Source organism: Zeugodacus cucurbitae, chromosome X (genome assembly GCF_028554725.1).
Source record: "Zeugodacus cucurbitae isolate PBARC_wt_2022May chromosome X, idZeuCucr1.2, whole genome shotgun sequence".
In the NCBI taxonomy this organism is placed as follows: domain Eukaryota; kingdom Metazoa; phylum Arthropoda; class Insecta; order Diptera; family Tephritidae; genus Zeugodacus; species Zeugodacus cucurbitae.
The window spans coordinates 28,004,503-28,010,122 of record NC_071672.1 but is presented as its reverse complement, the minus strand read 5'-3'; the positions used below and the strand labels follow the sequence as shown (position 1 = coordinate 28,010,122).

Here is a 5,620-nt window from a genome sequence, read left to right as displayed (position 1 = left end):
AACAACATTTAAATTGTCCTTTATTGTTTTTCATTTTTTTACAAATAATTTAATAAAACAATTTATTAAACTGCAATATACGGATATTCAACTCATTTTTATTAAAAAACGTACCTCAAGTACTCGAATTAACGAAAAATTCGATGTAACGAACAGGCCTGACAATTAATGTATTCGTTATTTCGGAAAACTACCGTATATATTTTCTATATTAATTGGTTGACTGCCGGGAATTCAGATTCGATAAGTAGATGGTGCTGTAAGCAGTAAAAAGCGAAATGAAAGCCATTCTCTTGAAAATTAATGGTGGTTGGTAACCACTGTGTAAACATTTAACATTCAGATGACGCTGTGAGCATGAATATAGAGAACTCGCTGTCCAGCGATAAAAATGCCAACGGTAGATGCCGCAAACATAAACCAAAATCGTTAAGCATGCTATATAATAGGCGTGTTTTATTTTACCAGCAAATTAAGCTATTATATTATGTTCCCACAGAAAAATTGAAGTAATTAGATTACATTTAAACGCTTAACAAAACTACCCTGTTCTCACTGCCGTTGAGATTTACGAATCAGCTGTTTTTGACATTCAGGCATAAACACCAAATATTTATTAAAGGAAAATATTGTAATGTCGTACTTTGTTATAAAAATTGTATTTTTTTATAAATATTCTCCACTCAATGGAAATAATTGAGGAATTGTTTGATTTGAACCGCCTAACAATGAAACGTTTGTTGCATGCACACATAATACTCAAAATGGGTAGTCTACATGGAGCAAATTCAACAAGGTCTATTTGGATGAAGGTACATACATGTGTATATAAATATTGGTATGTGCATATTATAATGTAATTCGTTTAATTATAATGTGTATATAATTCAGACTCGTGGCCAAATGTTTGGGAAGTCGATTGCCAGGTGAATTCAGATGCATTCTTTAAAAGCAACTTCCGAATGAAGCGCAAATCATTCAATAAATTGTGCATTATGTTGAAAGGCTTGGAGAAGAAAACCACTAACTACCGGAAAACAATTCAATTAGAAAAACGCATTGCTATTGCTTTATATGCTCTTGGCTCTTCTGCAGAATACCGAACAATTGGAAATATGTTCGGAATTGGTAAAAGCACTGTCTGCTCCATTCTAATTGAGTTCTGCCATGAAGTCTGGCGATGTTTGTGGCCATTGTATTTGAAGAAATTCCCAATGAACGAATTTCAAGTGCGGGAGTATATAAATGGTTTTGAGTCATAGGGTTTCCCTCAAGTGTTAGGAGCTATAGGTAATAGGTTAAATGTTTACCGATGGACTTTTTATATATTTTTAAGTTTTAGATGGTTGTCATATAGAAGTTCGCCCAGCAGCAGAAGATGCTGTTGACTACTACAATTACAAAGGCTGGTATTCCACAGTTCTTTTGGCTTTAGTAGATGCAAGGCAAGTTTTTTCATGAAGCTCTTTTAACACCTAATGTATTTCTTTAATGTTATATATGCCGCTTTATATACATCAACGTTGGTAGTCCAGGCCGTTGTAATGACTCTTCAATATTTGAGAGTTCATCTTTAAAAAGCCAGTTGGCACAATCTAGTTTATTTAAAGACATGAGTAGACAAATTTCGTCAATTAATGTTCCAGTAGTTTTATTGGGCGACTCTGCGTTCAAACAAGATGAACATTTGATGAAACCCTACCCTTTTTGTGTAAACCAACCTTCGGATAAAAAAAAATTTAACTATGTTCTCTCGAAATGTCGAAGAGTTTGTGGAAATGTTAACCCAAGAGCAGAGGAAATAAGACAAGCGTTTGTTTCATATTTCGGTCAGTAATTATTTGAAATTATTTTTTTATTTATTCCACTACAAAAAACCAATATTTCTAAATTTTATGTACGTATATATAATACTAGCAGATCCGGCCACACGTTTTTGTGGCAAGGTATACATTCAATTAAGTTGGTCCAATCTTGGCTTCGGCGACGATATTGCTTACTCGAGGTCGATTTATGCTACGCAGCAGGATGACAACTCACACTACTTTTAATTGTAAAGTGAGTGGTAACAGTAAGGCAATTTTAAATAGTTTGGAATAATTGACTACGTCATCCTTGCTTCTAGCGGTGTCAACTCTCTTGGACCGAAGTTCTAAATTGTCCGTCAGTAACAGTTGATACAGGAATAATTAGAAGAGTCCGGCGTAAATCACCTGCTAACAGAATTCTGGCTCCACCAAAAACGTTCATCGACGATCAAGATCTTTTAAAGTCCTGTGCAGTACCTCCAGCGAGTTCTTGAATATTTGGAAAATCTTCGTTATAGCGCAATTTTTGGCGATTTTGCCGTCTGGTGTTTCGTTTATTTGCAATTTAGGAGTAATTTCAAGACCGAATGTGCCGTTTGTTTGCCTACTAACAGGTGTCAAGATGCCCCTATTCCTGAAAATGAGTGAAATTGGTTCTGGAATTACATTAGCCCTCATATACTATATATGATGATTATCTATTGGACTTTATGCCGAATATATGTCAAATTGTGTGTTATCTTAATAAAATTACATCAATATATTGCGAGCCTAGCCTTAGCCTTTCCTTATTTGTTACAAATTGTTTTGGGCTATCGACACAACCTTACACAATTGAACAATAACAAAAATATTTTAACAAAGCAACAATGACAACCTTCAAAATATTATTTTTTTTTGTTTTCTCTATTTATATTTTTCTTGTCAACTCGAATAAAATTCTCTTATTAATATCTTCCTCGCAATTTTTCCATATTTACTCACTCTAATATTTTCCTTGCCTTCCACGAACTCTTCAAGACTAAAATTAGCCAGATCAGTTTGGCCGTTCTCGACTTTTTGCGAGACTAACGAACAGCAATTAATTTATATATGTATGTATTATATTTATGTAACTGTAAATTAGAAGTAAAACAAAATGTTAATTATTAATATCTCCTAACTAAATTTCATAAAACTCCGTTCAGCCGTTTAGACATGAAAGAAAAAATTCCCAGCAAAAGCCATAAAAAAATCACTAACTCAATTTAATTATCTGCCTACTGCCTACCCCCTAAGAACGATGGCGGGATTATTTATAGTCTATGACCATTTCTAGGTTATCATCTATCACCATACCAAATTTCATCAAAATCCGTTCAGCCGTTTAGGCGTGAAAGAGTAACAGACAGACAGACTTACTTTCGCATTTATAATATTAATATGGATAATACTCAATGATGTACATACGTTTACTGCATAATTTATTACCTACCTGTATTTGTTTGTAAAATTGTGTAATTTTATTTTTATTTCCTGCGCGGTATATATGTAGGATTGCATACGCTAAAGTGCAACTCTGCAAATGAACACTGATTTAACGAATGACAAAGCGAACAGAACTATTAACAGATTTTTGTAATGAGCGGATGTGCCGCTCTACCTAAAGCTAAGAACATCTTGTGAATATTATATATTAAATAGAAACTAAAATTAAGAACATGCGTTATATTAAATAAAACTGAAGTTACAATAAATAAAAGTGTTTAAATTAAAAAGAGCTCTACAAGTGGTGTCAAGAAGTGTGATCGAATCGTGTGTGCTCGTAAAGATTTTATAAAATAATACACGCATGTGTATTAACGTTCCAGAAATAACTGCGTATTGAGAGTATTTCAATATTAGGTATTCAATACCTAAAAGTGGTTAAACTTGTGAGAAAGGTAAATTCGTTAAAATTTATCGAGTTTGGTAAAAGCTTTTTTTTGACTAATAATTGCGCAAATGTGCCTGCGCGAAAGTGGCGTTAAAAACATTAACCATTACATTGTAAATGGTTGTGTTAAAAACTAAGCCTAGAAAAGTACAGTGTCTAAATACTGCGTGGCGTGACCGGTGTCGACCGTTAAGGGCACCGTTAACTCACACCGTTATGATGCCGATTCGGCGTTGAAAAGCGCAGTTAGCAAGCAGAGAATGCGCAGCTTGATATCAGAGAAGACAACGGTGAGGTAGTGGGTAAGCAGATGGCGAGAATAGTGAGAAGAAGAGAGTAGCAAGCAGAGAATCTTGCGCGGTTTAATATCAAAGAAGGCAGCGTGTAAGCAGAGTAAGCAGATCAATTTGGCGGCAGAGGCGAGAGTAGCAAGCAGAGAAACTTGCGCAGCGTGATAGCAGAGAAAGTAACGGGTAAGCAGAGTAGGCAACGGGTAAGCAGACACATTTGGCAGAGTAAGCAACGGGTAAGCAGAGTAAGCCGACGCATTTGGCAGTGAAGGCAGCGTGTAAGCAGCGTAAGCAGATCAATTTGGCGGCAGAGGCGAGAGTAGCAAGCAGAGAAACTTGCGCAGCGAGAAATCAGCGAAGGCAACGGGCAAGCGGGTAAGCAGACACAATTGGCAAAGAAGGCAGCGGGTAAGCAGAGAAAGTGAGAGAGTGAAGCAGTTACAACGTATGTAGAGAGTACGCATACAACAGGTAAAACTTAATAAATTGATATTATAATTCAAGTAATCGAATAATGATTTATCGATGATTTTTTCCGATTATCATTCGATAATAAATAAAAGTTGTTAAATATTCGAATAGTGAGTTTTCTGATTATCATTCGATTACAAAGTCGTAAAACAATTTCCGACAACCAATTCATTGCATTGTATAATTCATATCGATTGTTTGTACTTGTATCGATAAAATAAATTTTGAGTTCAATTTAAATTGTAATATGATAAATATTTTCAAGAGTTTATATCAATTAAAAAGTAGTAACGTAAAGTTTATATAGAATCAAAGCATAGAGCAAATTATTAAGTTACATTGTATTCTAATATTGTAACCATTGTATTATATTACATTTTCTTTATTTCGATAAATATTTTATTACGCTATAATAAGTCACCATTGTATATTTAAACATGGATAGGGAGCAAATATTTGCATTGACAGTTAACGGTTTAAAAGAAAAGTTAGTTGGACTGGGACTTTCCACCAACGGACGCAAAGCTACTTTGCAGAACCGACTTTGTGAGCATTACGGCCTAACCATTTGCGAGAACGATGGTTCCGATAGTGACGTTGATTCTGTCCAAAGTAGTGTAATGCCAGCGGGGGTGGTTGGACGTCCAGTTTTTACATTGCGTGACATTGAAGGCTCGTTATCGTCATTTAGTGGTATCGGAAGTCCTTCGGTTGAGGAATGGCTAGCCGACTTTGAGGATAATGCCACAGCGGTGCAGTGGGACGATTTGCAGAAATTTATTTATGGGAAATAGTTACTTAAGAGTGCTGCTAAAATTTTTGTGCGCAGTCAACGCGGTATCAATAGTTGGGGAATTCTGAAGCAAGCATTAAGGAAAGAATTTGGGGAAGTAGTATCATCTATTGAGGTGCATCGTCAGCTTAGAAATCGACGCAAGCGACCAAACGAAAATTATCGGGAATACTTATATAGTTTAATGGAGATAGGCATTCCAATAAATTTAGACGACAAAAGTCTTATCGAGTATTTTGTAGAGGGCATCCCTGACTCCAGGGCAAATAAAGTGAATTTGTATCAAGCTAGTACGATTGTAGAACTTAAAAGTCAGATTCTTATATACGATAAAATACGTTCA

The 5,620-nt window shown here is 35.2% G+C and overlaps 1 long non-coding RNA gene across 4 annotated transcripts; it reads left to right on the top strand.

Annotated features, from left to right (window-relative positions):
• Positions 1–559: 559 nt before the first annotated feature.
• On the top strand, positions 560–4,580 carry LOC128923094 (uncharacterized). 4 transcript variants are annotated; one of them, XR_008472170.1, is made up of 4 exons: positions 561–838; positions 892–1,290; positions 1,343–2,058; positions 2,126–4,579. It is a non-coding gene; the product is annotated as an uncharacterized LOC128923094 (long non-coding RNA). The 4 variants fall into 4 exon arrangements; XR_008472168.1 differs by having other exon boundaries at positions 892–1,829; positions 1,921–2,058; XR_008472169.1 differs by having other exon boundaries at positions 560–812; positions 892–2,058; positions 2,126–4,580.
• The last annotated feature ends 1,040 nt before the right edge of the window (positions 4,581–5,620 follow it).